Raw genomic sequence first — 21,264 nt, forward strand, 5'->3', positions numbered from 1 at the left:
ATATATGCAATTACATGAGTTCCGGGGCGACATCTCTGAATGAAAATTGCCGACGGGTGCGATGGAATCCGGCCATCCAGTCCCAAAATCCTTACAAATTGAATTGTAAAAAACGATTTCTCTCAGTACTAAAAGCTTCTAAATGGTTTCGGCTCCACAAAATTATTCTACTCGCAGTTTACAGTGGTTGAGAGCACATCCGAAATGCAAATGTAAATTAAAGTGCAGCGCCATTAACGTATGGGAAGCATTGTGCTATTTCGCTGCTGAATAGAGTGTCTACAGGATGGATTTCGTATTTTCTCCAATATAATAAAGGCAATATTAATAATAATAAGTTTATTTTACAAGGTTCTTAGTGATGAAATATACAAGGTATTGTCGTCTTTTAATGAAATTGGTGTTTCGTTATCCGGACATTTGAGCTCCACGTTGGGCGCCATGTCACGGAGTTGCCGTATTTTGATCCCTGTTAGGCATATTTGGCACACTTAAGGAACCGTGTCTTGGAACTTGATTATATAAAGCGGTATTCTCCATCAGAGGCAGATAGTTGCCTTGAAAACCAACGATCCAACGATCTAATTTACTTTCACTCTGGTACCGTTTCGGGAATGCATGGTTTTCACTTTCAACTGAGCCTTGTTGCACTTCGAGGTTACTCTAGTGTCTATATCACTGTCAATGTCAATGCTTTGCTAGGTTACTAAAGTTTAAGTGTGTGTGGTTTCCTTAGAGTGTCGATATGAAAGCTTAATGAGTTTATATGGAGTGTGAGGCCTCCCTAGAGAGCCTCTGTGAAAGCTTTAGGAGCTTAGTTTGATTTGCATCCTTGGAAGGCTTGTGCATGACAGCTTTAGAAGCTAAATGGTGTGTATATAACACCTGGATATGAGATATGCATATAATTTGGAGCGTACTACATGTACCTACCAGGATCCGTCACTGGTTACTGAACCGCAAGGCATCAGGGTAGACGTTCGATCCCTGCCCTTGGTGGGTTCGCAGAGGTCCTGTGGCGAAGTCCGCCTTAGATTTAGACAATTGGCGTCTCCGAATTTGATCCATCTTTGGATTATCGTCAACTGAAACTGATGATCGTCTTAACTTCCTAGCATGGTGCTTTTATTTATGTTTTGTAGTTCCTCACTTCGAATTTTGTAATATTTTAGTTTCCGAAATTCGAAACTGAGTTAAATTTTTCATCTTCGCAGCGCGCCGTCAGTGGTTGCTCTGCCAGCAGCATCGACCTCTGGTGGTGACGTCTGTTGCGGCCTCGACGTTTGGGGTGGCTGGGAGCTTCTTAGGGATCCTTGACTGAAAGATTTATTTACAAGGTAGATAAAAATGTTTTCCACGCCGCCGCCGCGACTTCTGCTGTTCGTGGAAGGAAGTTTAGGTCCCTTTTACATAGGGACCTCTCCTTTTTGGTCGGGATTGGCTCAGCACAGGATGATTAGAGACGGTTCCTATTGGAAAGTTGTGCGAAAATTTAAAATCTTCAAGCAACATGGAATACGACAACATCACTTAGTTCGACTAGCAAACATCTACAGACGTTGGTTTAAATTAACACAAAAATATATCAACTCTGTTGAGAATGGGTTTCTTCTAAACCAGTTGAAATATCAGTGCAAAATTTGGTATCCGTTTTTTGGTTATCGATGTTTTATACTTATAGAGACTCACAAAACAAACGGAGTGTGTACCTACAGCCCATATTTTAAAATATATGCACTGAATTTATATAATTAAGTTGTTAATTTATGTTACTTTTAGTCCGGTCAAAATAGACATTTCAAATAACGAAAATTCCGACAGAGCTAAATTTTGGTGGAGACCTTGGGTACACCATTGGAAATAAAGTGTCAAAAGTCACCATCGATCCCATGTGTGCTAAAAAAGTTATTCGGGGTCAAATGTCAAAATTTTCGAAAACGGTAAGTTTTATCAAAAAAATATTCCAGACAAAAATTATAGATCTTAAAATTATCTATAAAAATGGTCTTTATCTTCTTTTTCTAAGAATCACCATTCCTGTTGAAGGAGTCACGTTCTACATGATATGCACACATTTCCACACCACCTGTGAGGTAATGTACTTTGGCGCGTTTTTTGTTTTCTTAACGTGGTTTCCGCGGTAAGCCTACTCCACGAACTGTTATGACGGAATTTTCAGGGACAATACTCTTTTAACTGCATGATGATTTATTGATATTGGTTATTGACTTTAACTGTAGTTCTGATTTCTTTTGATATTTTAATCTGATTCAAACTCTTTAATGTCGACTTTAACAGTCATGTCTTCTTCGATTTCTTCTTCTTCCTCTTCTTCTTGCTGGATGTTCATAAATTGTTCAAATGAAGATGAATCAGCTGTCTCTTCATCGAAATCACATGAATCTTCGTCTGTTGTATTAAATTGGACATTTGAGCAAGACTGGCTTTGGCAATTAGTACACGCTGGAGAACACAGTAACCCTACTCTTCTACAGCCACATTTAGCACTACCACCTTTTTGCAATTGCAAAAAATAGTGTTTAGGAGTTTTTCCGGAGCAGGTGGGAGTAAAGTTTGAATCGGTTCCAAAGTATTATCTGTTAATTTCCAACCCCAGTCTTCTGGGTTCAGTTGATTGCCTAGCCATGTCTGAACTTGATAGTATAATCGATACAAGTGTTGATTAGCAGAAGCCGATGTTGGAGGAAGACAAGATAGTTGTACTTGTTTCTTGTTTCGTGTATTTTTTACAAAAGTTTTTACAATAGAGTTGCCAGATGTTATTCAAGGCCATGCGGGTACAGGAGATTGACTAAGGAACTGAGTTTCTATTGAGTGTATATTCTCAGAATAGTACAGTTTATACATACAAGAGACACAAAGAGGCATTTTTACTTGTATTAAGTGCCAGACTACGTATATACGTGGCATGTATGTGCATATCATGTAGAACGTGACTCCTTCAACTATTAGAATCGTGATATCGCAGGAATGGTGCTTCTTAGAAAAAAAAGTATAAGAACCATTTTTGTAGATAATTTTAAGATCTATAATTTTTATCAGGACTATTTTTTGATAAAATTTACCGTTTTCGAAAAAAATAAAAAAACCTCAAATTTTGACATTTGATGGGGACTTTTGACTCTTTATTTTTAATGGTGTACCCAAGGTCTCCACCAAAATTTAGCTCTGTTGGAATTTTCGTTATTTGACCACTATTTTTATGACTAATTTGACCGGACCTCACTTTTACTTGTTATTAAATGAACGATAGAGATTGAACAGCAAGTTGATCTTTCATCCAACACATCTACACAGTGTTAATGAACTTTATATGTCAAAAATTTAAAGGGGTGAACTAATGTCATAAACTTGTATCGGAAGTTTAATGTCATAGAGAAAAAATGTGTTTAAAATTGTTTTGAAACTGTTGAAATACATGTATTTTATCGCGATGAGTACTTACAAAAAATTATGTAATACTTTTTACGAGTTTGTACGTTTCTTATAAAGCCGGACTGTATTCGAAAGTAAGTTTGTAATACATTGTTGTAGTGATTGCTGTGCTGTTTTTTGAGAGTACATTTATAGCCGTTTTTCCAAATTTTCATTTGGCGCATTTATTTAGCAATCGCGAATATTATGATATGCTCATAATTTATGGCGAGCAAACGAAAATGCCCACAAGTACATCCGTGTCGAGGTCGCGACGGTGGCCCAGGGAGACCAATAAGAATCTTAAATGTCGAGGAGATGATTTTAGATCTCGTCGAAGAAGATCCGCATCGTAGCACCAGAAATATCGCACAAGTAAATATTTCGCATCGTGTCGTGTGGTGGACATTACGAGAAGCTAAGTTGTACTCATTTCATATTCAACGTATTCAAGCGCTTACTCCTGAGGATTTTCCACTACGTCATGGTTTTTGCGAATGGTTGCTTCTGGATCTTGCAAGAAATCAATTTACAGCGCAAATACTTGTTACAGATGAAGCATGTTTCTGTCGAAATGGTGTACGTAACGTCCACAACATTCACTACTGGACTATCGAAAATCCACACGAAATACGTCGCGGTGCCTTTCAGCAACAGTTTTCAGTGAACATGTGGGCCGGTATCGTTAGTGACACTTTAATAGGACGTTTTGAATAGCCTAGACGCTTAGACGGTGTAAAATCTCTTGCCGGAGTTATTGGAAGACGTGCCATTAAATATTCGTCAAAATATGTGGTTACTGCATAACGGAGCCCCCGCTCAATTTTTTCGGAGAGTGCGCGACTTTTTAAACATTACTTTTCCCGATCGCTGGTTAGATGTCACCCCTTTAGACCTTTTTTTGTGGGGATGTGTGCAAAGTGTTGTGTATTTCAAGTTCATCGACCAACTGCGACATTGTATTGCCGAAGTTTGTGATACGATTTGAGAGGACGTAGCAATGTTGCATCGCGTGCGAGCAACTTGGATACGTTGCGCTGAAGCTTGTATGCAAGCAAATGGTGGGTTCATCGAACATCTTCTACGAAAATCAGCAGTTCTCAAAAGGTGGCTCCTTGCAATGTTGAGGCAAGTCAGATTTTAAAATTATATTTTACTCAACACAAATACGTCTATTTACCTCATTTTGACATAATGAACATGTGGCATAAATATTCGACATAAGTTCATTAACAGCCTGTATATGAAAGTTATTTCTTTGGTGTGTAATTTAAACTGACAATTTAAATTTCGACGCACCTCGTATAGAGTGAAATGAATTTCGATACATATTTAAAATTTATCAACTTCACCCTGTAATATTAAATCAATTCTTTTTCCCCTTTTTCTTTTACTTTAATGAATACATCACGGGAAGAATATGCCGTGCCTGTATAAATGTATATCGAAATGTTTCGTGTTGATAAAGGCTGTTGATACTGTATTTTTTACTTCTTTTTTTTTACGAAACGATGGCTTTACATTTATAATGACGATTTGATACACATACATATAACTAGGAATATATATACTCAAATATAAATTATTAATCGTATTTTTTAGAACAAAGTCCACGCCGTTTGAATAAATACATAAATGTAAAATTCAAAGTTCTCTTTTACGTATATTTATTTCCTTCAAGAAAGTTTTTAAATATGATGTTTGAAGTGAGATATAAAGCACGCTGATAGATAAAATGTGTTGTTACCTATACAGAGTGTTTCTAAAATAGGGTTTCACACTTCTGCTGCGTTTATAACTCATTAAAATAAGCCAAAAAGTTCCTATTAACCTGTGCCCTAAAACGCACCCTTAGGAAGTTATATGCCTTTAAAAGGGCTCAAACAAAACTGGTTTTTTTTATTCAAATAAATTGCAGTTATGAAGGATCCGATCATTTAATAAATAATTTAGCACATAAACTAAGACTATTTAAATTTAGAGTTACACTTACTAATTAAAGAACTAATTACTACTGAATAGCTGAATGTGAAATAGAAAATAATGGGATTAAAATTTTCAACTCAATTTACACGAAAACCCTTGGAAATATCAATTTGGACAAAGATAATATTTTTTACATAAAATTGTTAAGATTTTATAAATTTGCAGAGAAAATTGTAAAAAAATTTAAATAAAAAAAATTACGGGCCGAAAATCCCCTTCACCAACCTGAATGGGACGCATATGATTTGCATGTCGAAAAACGGAGCAGCCCATGTTATTTAACGTAAAAAGTTATATGTAATTTATATGTATTTTTTTTCTATTTATTTGCGACCGTTTTGTCTATAACAGAAAAAAACAGTTTTTTTAGCCCTTTTAAACTGTTTGCCTTATTTTAATGAGTTATAACGCAGCAGAAGTTTGGAACCCTATTTTAGAAACACCCTGTATATTTTCTTGCTATCTTGAAGAATAAATTTTACAATTTAGATGCAGTGCTGTCATTATATTTATGTAAATACAGGGCGTTTGCAAATTAATTTATACCTTATTTCTTTATTTATCAGGTATTTTGCCACCTGTGAACAAAATTACAAAAAATGATGAAATAAAATTGTTGCCCCAAAAATATTGGTAATAGTTATTTTTTCTGAAAATAAATTTGGTTTGGCAAAACTATTTTCATAAAAAATGGTCCTTGACTATGGTAATTCAGTTTTATCGAAAACTCAACCGCATACGGATTATACAATGCATTTAAACATGGTCGAGAAGTGATTGATGATTTGCTATGTTCTGGTCGTCCTTCAACGTCTTCAACTGAAGAAAACATCGATAAAGTGAAGGAAATGGTACTTACAAATCGTCATTATAGTTTGAGAGAGCTGATATACGAACTAAACATATCTCACGAATCAGTTCGCATCATTTTAGTTGATGTTTTGGGATTGAAACGCGTCGCTGCATGACTTGTTACAAATGAGCTTCTTTTCTTCAAAAAAAGCAAACATGTTGCTGAAGACTTGCTTGAACGAACTAATTTCGACTCTACGTTCATGCAAAGTATCATAACGGGTGACGAGACATGGATTTTGACATGTAAACGAGCCAACAAACTGCTTTGGAACTGCGCTTTTCTAATGAACTGAAACCAAAAGAACCACGTCAATGTCGATCAAAAATCACAGTCATGTTGACTGTTTTCTTTGACTATCGTGGTGTTGTCCACACAAGATTTCATCCCGATGGAGAAACAGTCAACAAAAAATATCCCCCGCAAAAGATCAGATTTATGGAACAAAATTCTTGGACAATAATGCGCCATTACACAAAACGATAATTGTGAATGCATTTTTCACCAAAAACTCAACGAATATCGTTGAGCAGCCACCATATTCGTCGGATATAACCCTTGCAGACTTTTCCTCTTTCCCAAACTCAAATTACCACTTCGTAGAACACGTTTCGAATCGATAGAAGCCATAAAAAAAAATTGCTGAAGGAGTTGAAGTCCATACCGGAATATGCGTTTAGAAAGTGCTTTGACCACTGGGTTGTTTATTGGAAAAAGTGTATCACTTCAAATGGTGATTATTTTGAAGGAGATAAAATAAATTTTGATGATTGATTGAATATACAGTGTTTTATCGACAAATTCCGGAAACTTTTTTTGACAGAATGTCAGTTCAGACAATAACAAGGCTACAAGGCTTTGAGGAGCATAAATGTTAGGTTTTTATAAATATCTCTTTAATAAAATGTAATAGCTAAAAAAACTTTGCGCTAGCTTGATTTTTATGTAAAAGACAAGTTGTTCTTGATATTTATGATGGTTAAGATTAGCGCTGGCAAAAACCGGAAAAAATTTAAACCGGTTAACCGGGTCCGCAAAAACCGATTTCAGATAAAACCGGTTAGCCAAATATTGGTTAAAACCGNGATTTTGACATGTAAACGAGCCAACAAACTGCTTTGGAACTGCGCTTTTCTAATGAACTGAAACCAAAAGAACCACGTCAATGTCGATCAAAAATCAGTCTGCAACAACAACACAACTTCTTTCTTTGACTATCGTGGTGTTGTCCATACAAGATTTCATCCCGATGGAGAAACAGTCAACAAAGAATATCCCCCGCAAAATATCAGATTCATGAACAAAATTCTTGGACAATAATGCACCATCACACAAAACGATAATTGTGAATAATATAACTGTCGGTAGCTCTGTTGAAGAGAATCTTTGCTGTCATCGGTTATCCTTTACTATATATAGTTAACACTTCTTTAGGAACGGGATGTGTGCCCTCAGAGTTGAAGACTAGTGTTGTTGTTCCAATACCTAAAGTGCAGCTTCCTCGGCAACCAACCGACTTTTGACCTATAAATTTGTTGCCTATAATCGACAAGGTTATTGAGGTTATAGCGTGCGAACAGCTTCGCAACTATTTTGAAAAAAATAGGCTAATATATAGTGAACAATTTGGTTTCAGAGATAATCATTCATGTGAAACAGCACTGCAAGTAGTATGTGCCAATTGGAGAAATGACATTAGTAAAGGTAAAACTATTTTAAGTGTTTTTGTGGACTTACAGCGTGCCTTTGAAACAATAGACAGAAACAGGTTAATTGATAAACTAAAATCTTACGGTGTTACTTCAGTTCCATTACTGTGGATACGAAATTATTTACAAAACAGATTTCAGCAAACAAGAGTTAATAATAAATTATCAAGTAAAATAGAAAATTGTTATGGTGTGCCACAGGGAAGTGTCCTGGGTCCTCTTTTGTTTATTCTTTATGTGAACGAAGTGAATACAGTATTGAAAAACTCATTTACTTGTCTTTTTGCGGATGACACATTGATATCCATATCAGGTGACGATTTTGGCAACATGACTAGGGTACTTAATTCTGAATTACACATACTCTATAAATGGCTTTGTACTAATGTACTACTTTGTACTTAGTCTAAATGTAGGTAAAAGTAAATGTATGGTTATTGGTTCATAACGAAATTGTGCAACATATTTAAGTAAGGATTACGTAATTGCTATTAATCACCAAAAGATCGAATATGTTAGCGAAATTAAATATTTGGGAGTAATTTTGGACCCGCAACTTACATTTTATAATCATATTGAATATCTTTGTAAAAAAATAGGCAAAAAAATTGGTTTCTTTTATCGTATATCCGCTGAAATCTCATACTGCTGTAAACTATTAATATACAACACTATCCTGTATCCTCATTTCAATTATTGTGCTTCATTATTGATTTCTTGTAATAAAGAACAAATAAGAAACTTGCAAGTGCTCCAAAACAAATGTATGAGAGCTATTGTAAGATGTGGTATTTATACTCCAATTAATGTTATGTTAACTGCGTTAGGTTGGCTTTCGATTGAGCAGGTTATTAGTAGAGCTAGTGTTACTATAATCTATAAAATTTGTAGGGGTGAACAACCGCAATACTTGCAGAACTGTTTATTGAAACGTTCAGATATACACTCATATAATATAAGATCGAAGGAAGATTTAAACTCTCTATTTTATAAATCAGCAATATTACAGAAGTCACTATTTCACGAAGGTGTCAAATTATTTAATGCGTTGCCTGATCAAATTAAAAAAGTGCCTAATGTACATCTGTTTACTGTACGTCTAAAGCATATGTATAGGAACAATAATAAGTAGAAGTACCTAATTATGTTATGTTGTATGTAAGCTATTTATGTGTTTACTTATGTGTTTATTTATTTGTATATTTTGTTGTATTATAAATGTAAAAACTAGCTTTTATGCTAAAAATTGTGCTAAATAAAATAAAATAAATAAATATTTCACCAAAAACTCAACGAATATCGTTGAGCAGCCATATTCGTCGGATATGGGCCCTTGCTGACTTTTTCCTCTTTCCCAAACTCAAATTACCACTTCGTAGAACATGTTTCGAATCGATATAAGCCATAAAACAAAAATTTCTGAAGGAGTTGAAGTCCATACCGGAATATGCGTTTAGAAAGTGCTTTGATCACTGGGTTGTTTATTGGAAAAAGTGTATCACTTCAAATGGAGATTATTTTGAAGGAAATAAAATAAATTTTGATGATTGATTGAATATACAGTGTTTTATCGACAAATTCCGGAAACTTTTTTTGACAGAATGTCAGTTCAGACAATAACAAGGCTACAAGGCTTTGAGGAGCATAAATGTTAGGTTTTTATAAATATCTCTTTAATAAAATGTAATAGCTAAAAAAACTTTGCGCTAGCTTGATTTTTATGTAAAAGACAAGTTGTTCTTGATATTTATGATGGTTAAGATTAGCGCTGGCAAAAACCGGAAAAAATTTAAACCGGTTAACCGGGTTCCGCAAAAACCGATTTCAGATAAAACCGGTTAGCCAAATATTGGTTAAAACCGGAGATTCTAAAATCGGTTATTCGAATAATCGAATAACCGTTTACTCGAATAATGGCCAAAACCGGATATTTTAAAATCGGTGTTTTGAAAAACTGACGATATACGATATTATTCACATATTCATCTATTTTAAATTTTAAAGTTAAATCTAATGTTAAACGTTAAAGTGTTAAAACAGTTACACTTAATAAACTGAAGTTCTGCAAATTATTATTTATATAAATGGGTTTGGTCGTTTGGTGTTTGGTGTGTATATGGCTGTGGGAGATATTTTTTTTCACCAGTTTGTGTCTGTGTCAAAGGATAAAATAAAAAAAATAAATTGTATTTCTCTTAATAGTTCAACCTAATTTTTGTACTACTAATCTACTATGTATGTACTACGTAGAAAATGTCAATAACTCCATAACACTCAGAGTATAATTCGAATATTTGAAGAATCGAATAATTCGGATTTTTACGAAAACCGGTTTTCGTAAAAATCCGAATTATCCGAAACCGGTTAACCAACTATCCAAAAAACCGATTTCAGTTGCCATCACTAGTTAAGATCAGGTTAAGTTCTAGCATTCCGTAGCTTTGGAAATAACAATACAAAACATCGTCTCCACCAAAAGTTGCTCTAATTCTATTTCTTGACACTTCAAAATTGTTTTTAATTAGTGTGTCCGGTTGTTTTCTAGGCCTCACCTAACTTCTTTTCGAAAGGAATGTATTTGATTTCGTTAGTTGTGAATTCGTTTTAATTCGTGAAATTTGAAACCTAATTTTATAAACAAATATTAGGTTTAAGTCTAAAAAATTATTTTTATGTCATTTGGTGTTTTTTTAATTGAGATTTTCAGCATTCCCGAAATTATCAAATATCTCCGAAACTAAACATAGCAACAATTTGCAATTTTTATGAAAAAAACCCTTGCATTTTTACATTTTAAATATAAATATAGTAATTACCAGCTTTAGAAATTTTTTTGAATAATGAACTGCTCAATTTTTTTATTGAAAATGTTTAATTGTGTTTTATTTGGAAAAACGAAGTTGAATTATTAAAAATTTTATAGCAGATGACATGAAAACTAGTAAAAACACAACTTATAGAGATAGAGAGTCAAATTATATTCCTTTATTTAGTATTTTTTTCAGCTTCCTGTTTCTAAATAATGCATTAATAGAGATAATTTATATATTTAAAGTGATACTTAACAATATATGAAACAGTAATAAATTAGATAAATGTTTAGTGTATACATACACATAAACTGGATATATCTACATGAGGTGGGAAAATAAACCGGAAACCCAGGCAATTCCGGCTGGCTGGATACATTATAGCAATTTTAGTAATACTACATTTCCCTTAAACCTCTTAAGGGCTATTTAAAAGGATTTTACAGAATTGCTGCCTACTTAGTGGCATCAAGTCTTATGGCCTTTATTACACCGAATTAGTGCGTCTAATGCCCAATAATTTCATTCATTTAATGGTTCTTGTTACCATATTACCAAAGTAATTTTTCAATGCGCTGAGGGAAAACATTACTGCATAAATTCTATAAATGGATTTTACTAAAATTAGAGGAGAAACCATGAAATGGAATGAACAAATTTTATGTCAATAATTTATTAAAGTGTATGTTCAAGTTGGACTAGGAAAGTAGATGTAGAAATTGGGGCAAATGGTGTAAAGATTGTAAAATCAAGCAACCAACTATCTATCACTCATATACAGTGTGGATACAAATTGTGGAATATTGCTTATATTTCTTAAAATATTTGTCATATTAAAAACATGTTTTAATAAAAGTGTTAGAGGAAATTATTTCCCGATTAGTGATATCAAGCAATCTTTCGTAGCACCAAAAATGTTGTTGCCAAGGTAACAGACTTATTTTTTTTTTAAACGGCACCATATACTTTTTTTGGTGAAAATGAATACATTGGACCTTTTTAAATACGATACAATACAATTTTAATTGGGATCACATAAGAAAAAATATAGTAAATTCAATTTTTATAATTTTATTTTATGTCCTAAAGTAAGGAGTCGAAAAATCAAAAGATCAACGTTTTAAGCTATTTTAATAGGATAAATGAAGAAAAATGGAACGGATGTGAACTAATTCATTAAATGTTCAAAATGACGGCCATTATTGTTCAGGCATATTCTTAGTCTCTTTAAAAACGAATCACTCAAGTTTGCCAACGTGTGGTGTCGAATTTGTCGTAGCTAGATTCTGATCCTCGCTTTAAGATCTTCCAGATCTACTGGTCTTTCTTTGTAGACTATACTTTTTAAGTAACCCCACAAAAAATAATCACACGGATTGAAATCGGGTGACCTTGCTGGCCATTTAATGGCACCTCCGCGACCTATCCACCTTGCAGGAAACATTTCATTTAGATATTCTCTTATGGCCCTTCCATAATGTGGAGGGGCTCCATCTTGCTGAAACCACATTTGATGAATTGGACCTAGGGCCTCCAAAGCAGGTACAATTTGTTCTCTCAGCAAATTAAGATATTTGTCGGCCGCTAGGTTCCCATCAATAAAAAATGGTCCAATAATATTATTTCCTAGTATACCTGTCCAGACATTAATTTTTTCTGGTCGCTGGGTTCGAGTTTCTCGTATCCAGTGAGGATTTTCTTGACACCAATATCGATAATTTTGTTTATTATAATATCCATGAAGCATAAAAGTGGTTTTATTGGTGAACACAATCTTTTTGCAAAATTCCAAATCCATGTTAAATTTATCTAACATAGTGTTACAAAATTCAACACGTTTTGCAAAATCATTTTGCACAAGTTCTTGAACGAGCTGCATCTTATATGGTGAAAATTTTCCTTGTGGGGCTGTTTCAACACAAAACGGTGTGAAATGGCTTGCACCCTACCAACTTCCCGACTGGACAAATGTGGATTCTCTTGTATTAACAGAAGCACATTTAAAGTAGTATCGTCATCAGTAGCTGTTTTTGGCCGCCCTGTATGTAGTTTGTTAAATTTTTTTAACAATTTGGAAACACAAAATTGTGTTATTTGAGGTCTGTTTGGATGAAGTTCGTTAAACAACTCGCATACTTCCCGCTGTATCCTTTTCCTGTCACCATATCCCCACCATCATTAAAACCTGTATTCTTTCCGTTTCACTTAATTCAAGCGACATTATAACTTACTAAGTACTTAAGTATACAGAAAATTGAGTAAAAAAATACGTTTACTGCAACAATGCACACAATTACAAGCAACTGACACTACTGAGAGTTAGTGACAGTTTCGCATTGTACTGATTTTGGCATGGCTAACTTAATGTTAATAATTATTTTGATAAACAGTGTCAAAAGCATAATAGAAAACTTAATTTTTTTGCATTTTTTTCTTATGTGACTCCATTAAAATTGTATTGTATCATATTTGTATTAATTTTCACCAAAAAAAGTATATGGCGCCGTTTAAAAAAATTAAGTCAGTTACCTTGGCAACCACATTTTTTGTGGTACGAAAAATTGCTTAATATCACTAAACGGGAAATAATTTCCCCTGACACTTTTATTAAAACATCTTTTTGATATGACGAATATTTTAAGAAATATAAGCAATATTCCACAATTTGTATCCACACTGTATTTAAAACAGTTATTGCTTTCGATTTCGTTATTACCAGAGATATGAATCTATCAGATGGGAAAAACAGTAGGGGTATGATTAATGGATGGCAAAAGCGTTAACTCACTCTGTATATACAGGGTGAGTCAGAAAGAATGGATCAACAGTAAACTGCAGATACTAGACACTAAAATATTATGTTTGAGCTCATCATGCATTATACGAATGTCGCTGGTTTAAGAAATACAGGGTGTTCAAAGTTTAATTTTTATTCTGAAGTTTCTCAATAATTCAGAAAGTTTTGATAGCGTGTCTCTGAAAATTGGTAGTGTTGGTTTTTTTGGTGAGAGAATTACAAATTTGAAGCTTATTTTGACGTTGCTCCTAGAGGGCGCTAGTTTCACCATATTATTTAGGTAAATCAGAACATATATTTTTTATCTGTTGAGCTATGCTTAAAAAAGCTAAAAATCTAAAAGACCGTTCAATTCTANTATATACAGGGTGAGTCAGAAAGAATGGGTCAAGAGTAAACTGCAGATACTAGACACTAAAATATTATGTTTGAGCTCATCATGCATTATACGAATGTCGCTGGTTTAAGAAATACAGGGTGTTCAAAGTTTAATTTTTATTCTGAAGTTTCTCAATAATTCAGAAAGTTTTGATAGTGTGACTCTGAAAATTGGTATTGTTGGTTATTTTGGTGAGACAATTACAAATTTGAATCTTATTTTGACGTTGCCCCTTAAGGCCGTTAGTTTCACCGTATTATTTAGGTAAATCAGAATATATATTTTTTATCTGTTGAGCTATGCTTAAAAAAGCTAAAAATCTAAAAGACCGTTCAATTCTACATAAAATTTATTTGCATTTAAAAGTTTCAATGTATTTTTTGGTGATTTTTATTCTCAAAAGATGAAAAACAAACCGTAAATCAAATACTGGAAGTGTCCACCACCTACCTCAATACATTTTATTATACACTCTTAAATGTCTCTGAATATTAAACAAATTGTCCCTATTATTTTTAAATGCACTCGCGCTCGCGGTTACTTCTATTTTCTGCCAGAACTCCTCAACGGAATTAATTTCTTCACGGTACACCACATCTTTCAAGTTTGACAACACTGAGAAGTCCAGAGGGTTTAAGTCTGGACTTCTTGGTGGCCAAATAAATTCATTCCCACGGCCAATCCACCGATGAGGAAAATGTTCATTTAAATACTGGCGTACTGGCAAGGCAAAATGTAGTGGTGCACCGTCGTGCATAAACCACATACTCTCTCTCGCTCGTTTAAATTATGTTGAAGAAAGTTTAAATAATGATCCAGTTAGATTGGGTGGCAATTCTAAAAGTCCTATGAAAAAACGAACATTAAACCACACCAGATATGTTTGTGTCTTTCTTTTACAGCATACGGAATCTCACAAATGATTGTTTTTCCAATTGAAAACTCCTCGTCTAATAAATGTCGCCTCATCAGTAAATAAAATCTTATTGAGGAAATCTGGATTTTCCGTTTGCATATTTTGTATAAACTCAGCAAATTGTAGGCGAGCTTGTAAATATTGAGGCAATAACTGCTGAACCGGAGTATAATGACATGGATGGAGCATTTCTTTTTTCAAAATTCTACAAATGGACGATTGGCTTACCTCCGTTGCCGCATTTAACCGACGAGTACGAGTAGTAAAATTTTCTCTTCTTCATCGACTGTGATAGATTTTGGAGTACTATGGTCACTTTTTGGTCGAAAAGATCCAGATCCACCTAAGCGACTAAAAAGATTTCTGAATAGTTTATAATTAGGTAATCTATTTGGGTACAATTGCACATATCTTCGGGCCACCGCATGTTCATTAAAATTAGCCTGATCAAAAACACAAATCATATCATGCATCTCACTGTTGGATAAATTATGTCTTGGAATTTTTTGATCACTAGTTAAATAATTTTGCACGAATAATAAATCACACGCACGCAAAATACGTTAATATTTATTGACATGAAAATTTGACACATACCTACTTATAATAGAAATAGCAATATCAGCGCCTGAAAGAAAATCACGCACAAAATACATTCAAACTTTTAAATGCAATGAGAAATCGGTAAAGTTAGGTGACCTAAACAAGAGTACATTATTTATGTAGAATTGAACGTTGTTTTAGATTTTTATCTTTTTTAAAGCATAGCTCAACAGATAAAAAAATATATTCTGATTAACCTAAATAAAATGGTGAAACTAGCGCCCTCTATGAGCAACGTCAAAATAAACTTCAAATTCGTAATTCTTACACCAAAAAACCTAACACTATCAAGTTTCAGAGTCATGATATCAAAACTTTCTCAGTTATTGAGAAATTTCAGAATAAAATTGAAACCTTGAACACCCTGTATTTATTAAACCAGCGACATTCGTATAAGGCATGATGAGCTCAAACAACATATTTTGGTGTCTAGTATCTCCAATTTAGTGTTGACCCATTCTTTCTGACTCACCCTGTATAAGATCAGGAAAGGGTAGTCTTGACTAGTTAAGAAAAAAATCAGTGAGTGTTTGGGGATGGAGTCAATATTGCTAAGAGCTAATATATTAAAAACACTNAACTTATTTGCATTTAAAAGTTTCAATGTATTTTGTGGTGATTTTTATTCACAAAAGATGAAAATAAAAATAACAATTATTGATAATAGTAATAATAACAAACCGTAAATCAAATACTGGAAGTGTCCACCACCTACCTCAATACATTTTATTATACACTCTTAAATGTCTGAATATTAAACAAAATGTCCCCATTATTTTTAAATGCACTTGCGGTTACTTCTATTTTCTGCCAGAACTCCTCAACGGAATTAATTTCTTCACGGTACACCACATCCTTCAAGTTTGATCACACTGAAAAGTCCAGAGGGTTTATGTCTGGACTTTTTGGTGGCCTACTAAATTCATTCCCACGGCCAATCCACCGATGAGGAAAATGGTCATTTAAATACTGGCGTACTGGCAAGGCAAAATGTAGTGGTGCACCGTCGTGCATAAACCACATACAAAGCAATTCTAAAAGTCCTATGAAAAAACAGACATTAAACCACACAAGATATGTTTGTGTCTTTTTTTACAGCATGCGGAATCTCACAACTGATTGTTTTTCCAATTGAATCATATCATGCATCTCACTGTTGGAAAAATTATTATGTCTTGGAATTTTTTGATCACTAGTTAAATAATTTTGCAAGAATAATAAATCACACGCACGCAAAATACGTTAATATTTATTGACATGAAAATTTGACACAAACCTACTTAGAATAGAAATAGCAATATCAGCACCTGAAAGAAAATCATCACAAAATACATTGAAATTTTTAAATGCAATGAGAAATCGATAAAGTTAGGTGATCTAAACAAGAGTACATTATTTATGTAGAATTGAACGTTGTTTTAGATTTTTAACTTTTTAAAGCATAGCTCAACAGATAAAAAATATGTTCTGATTTACCTAAATAAAACGGTGAAACTAGCGCCCTCTATGAGCAACGTCAAAATAAACTTCAAATTCGTAATTCTTACACTAAAAAACCTAACACTATCAAGTTTCAGAGTCATGATATCAAAACTTTCTCAGTTATTGAGAAATTTCAGAATAAAATTGAAAACTTGAACACCCTGTATTTCTTAAACCAGCGACATTCGTATAAGGCATGATGAGCTCAAACATAATATTTTGGTGTCTAGTATCTCCAATTTAGTGTTGACCCATTTTTTCTGACTCACCTTGTATAAGATCAGGAAAGGGTAGTCTTGACTAGTTAAGAAAAAAAAAATCAGTGAGTGTTTGGGGATGGAGTCAATATTGCTAAGAGCTAATATATTAAAAACACTCTGTGTTGTCAAGATTTCGGAAATGTTTATTTCCTTTCTCAAGACGTCTACAAATAATAATTAACATACGTTAGTAAAATTAATCGTGTGCAAATTTATTAAAATAAACTAAGTGCTTCACGTACAACATTTCTTTGTTAATAATTTTCACAGTAACAGACAGATTACGTTTGCGTAATGAAAAACTAGAACTAACGATTATATAAAATTAAACTATAGTAGGATCGTATTCGATGCAAAATAGAGCAAAAAGTTGTCGGTCTTTTATCAAAGGCAAATCGTGTCATCATTTTTAGGAGGTGTAAGATGACCCATTTCAAATTTAAAATGAAATTCAATGTTAAATCTGAAATACCGTTGCATACGCACTGTGTTCTGGTAGTAGCTGTAGTCGCCCAGGTGCATCGAGTGTACGAAGTGGTCAGTTATAGGTCAAATACTAACCTGGCGAACTTGATCGTAAAACAGAGAGCGCCTCCAAAAAACAAGTAAACAACAGTGGCGCGTGCAGATGTAAAATGTAGTAAATATGTGAAAATTAAAAAACAAATTGGTTTTATAATAAATTACATTTAAAATAAATAGTTTATGAGAATAAAGGAATTTTTGTAGGAACAAAGGTGCCAGACGTGAACTGATAACTTCGTTCCTTCATAATGTATAAAGAAATTATTCAATTTCTAATACCCTTAAAAGCGTATAGCACTGGATCCCTTGACAGGCAATGATTTATTACTTTGCATCGAATATGATCCTACTATAGCAATGTTTCTGTTTATTACAAAAAAAAAACAGAACAAAGAAGCAGACGGTACTTCTTTACAGCTGCAAATGTTCACTTGGAGTATGTAACTCAGGGACGATTCCAGAGGTTCTCAATAAGTTTTTAACAATTTTAATTGTTTTTAATTTTAAGCACCGTTTTGCGGCTTCAATGGTTTTTATTGTTAATACATTCTACCTACTTTTAAAAAATCATCTCTAAATACATACCCTGTACAGATAAAGATATATAAAGGTACACTAATTTTATTCCCATGCTATTAATACCTGTAGTTGTCTAAAATAAAAAGTGGTATTAATCCATTTTAATGCGTAAGAGCCTAAAAAAATCGGAACCCTTTCATCCCACACGCAGCTTTGTATCTCTTAAACTCCTCTGCAGAATCCCAGGAGCTCATTCCGTAATTAAAAAATCCATTATGGGAATTAATGGTGCGTGCGTTCCATAATTATCCCTGTTTAGCGAAACCATTCTTAACAATTTTTTCCAATGTTGGATGAATTCGGAGTCTTTTTACACTGAATTAGTTCAAGAAAAGTTTTTATCAAAGTATTTTAAATGCTACTTTTATACTAGTAAACTTGTATTTATAACGATAATACAGGGTATAGTAGTTATAATACGATATCAGTTGGAACCGCTTAAAAACATTTAACACATAAACTCTACGGAATCCATAGACGTTCAGAAAAATTTTACCCCGTCTCATCTAGATACTATGTTCAGAGCTATACGTATTCCTATTTGCGTGACGATATTCTCAAATTTTTTGTAAATAATCTTCCCGAAGTGCAACTATACGTCGTGATTCCATAGTTATCATACGATTGTAAAGTTTTTTATGTTTAAAACCGCATTGGAATAAAATATGTCGTAAAGTATCTAAAGATATATAATTATAATCAGGAAAATCACTTAATTTATCTCGAATCATGTTTAAAGTAGGAACTTTATTTTCTTTATACGTTTAAATATTATAAATTGTCTCTGGTAAAATCGTCATTACGAGTACAGTACTGTAGTTAATAACGTTTCCTTTAATTACGCGACAAACTGTCGTTTTTGATATTGTAACCTATTATTATTTCTTTAATTATTATCTGTCTACCGCTATAACCAGTATTATAACGGTATTAACTGACAAAAGAGTTTACTATTAACTTCTCGAAAGGGAGTTTATAATTATCATTATACTTTAATTAATACGTGGGAACTTAGAAATGTTGTATGTTCAGAGAATGAATTTCAGGCACTTACCCTTTATTGCTTACGTAGAATGTAATCCAATGGTTGGCTATACAGGGTGCCATTGAAGTTGAGAGAAACAAAAGGAAGCACCAAAACTTCCAGGAAGGGTTTTAATAACAATAAAAACAAACAAACAAAATAACGACACAACGGCTCGAACAACATTATTAATTAATTTATTTACACGCGACAGCGTACCGAGATTCAGGAAATGTGCGATCCATAGCAAAATTTGGAATGACTCTCTCCATTATTAAATTAATCCGAGACTCTAAAACTAAGTCGACTGCTCAATGTGGAACCTAAGGAAAAACTGCCCAGTTTTCGGATCTCTCCTGAATTCGACGCCTCGCTTCGACACGCCCATTTCTTGGGTTATTGGCGGTAACCTGAATATCGGGACGCTTTGGTTTAACTATACTATGGTAATAATTACCTAATTGACTGGACTTACATTTATATAAATAATTTTGTGACTAACTGAACTTACAAATAACCTTAGCCTTCCTCTAGTGACTCCGTGTAGCAATACGGGACGGATTAGTCAATCTCATTTAATATATTCTTAATAGCTTGGAAAATCCGCCTAAAATCAGCAATTGATCTATTAATTTCCTTTCCAATTATTATCAATTTAACAATTCGATTTAATTCTAATTTGGAACCTCTACGCTTTTCTCGTGGTTTCGCGAGTTATTAAAAATATGGGTTTCTTTGTTCTGTCCCAGCATAGGTTGGCGCCTCCCGGACGCGACAGATGACTGTCACATGGCCCCGACGGTCTAAGTGAACTTGTTAAAAAAATATTGCTAAATTTTTCCGAAGGACGACGCTAAACCTACTTGAGAACCCTTAACTTTCGATAATTAGTGTTGACTAAAATATTTTACTTTTTGGCCCATCCGTTCCGAGAACTAATAAATAAATTACTACGCGTCCCGGCTTTTGTTACAATATCTTATTGTTAGTTAATTCGCTAATCCGTTCCCTTCTTTATCACATTGTTCACTATTGTCTCTTTTTAAACATTCATGTGTATTTAAAATAATACATTGACTTTGTACGTGTAAATATTTGTTTTTAATCTCTCACAATCAGTTTGTTTCGACGCATTCGACAAAAACCGGCTCAACTATTTGGGGATTTTCCCGGGTTATTTCGTTATCTTCCATTTCAAAGGCTCTCCAGAGGGCCATGCTAAATTATTAGATAATTACACATAATATTTATTTTAATAATTATTACCCTTTACTGGTTACGATATGAATAAATAACAATATTAACTAATAATTAATTATACGTATTATACTAACAATAGATATACCACGCCAAGCAGTGGCAAAGCCAAGTGAACCGCGTTCGACACCAAACTAATTATAGAATACCATGCTAAAAATTATTTACGATCTAGTGGACCAATACAGGCTTGCTTTGACGATCAGCGCGCCGCTGTCGATTCTACATCAGGCGGACTTGTCTACCAATACCGGACTCGCCCAATTCGAGTATAAATTACGAAATAGATCATGGCTAAAGCATAGGGAGAAATTTCAAGAGAAGTGCAGACGGTCCTGTGCTTTAAGAATCACAGGTTCACCCACCATTTGGTTTAGGGCTCTTCGACTGAGGCTCAGCAGCCATCTCGTCTTGAATTTGCTAGGTCCATGTATAAAACTATGGGCCTGCCTACATCCTCTATTTCTCCTCCAATTATGGTCTAAAGTTTGATAGGCCCATTTACTTAGGGCCCCGTTAATGCTGCCTCGTGTGATACTTAAGATTGGTTCAGGTCCCTGTCCGGGTCCCCTGGACCCGAGACGAGCAAATTGAGCCGCCCTCTCGTTACCAGGGATACCCATATGGCCTGGGACCCAAACCAACTCTA

The sequence above is a fragment of the Anoplophora glabripennis genome, unplaced genomic scaffold, assembly GCF_000390285.2.
Source record: "Anoplophora glabripennis isolate ALB-LARVAE unplaced genomic scaffold, Agla_2.0 scaffold123, whole genome shotgun sequence".
NCBI classification, from domain to species: Eukaryota; Metazoa; Arthropoda; class Insecta; order Coleoptera; family Cerambycidae; genus Anoplophora; species Anoplophora glabripennis.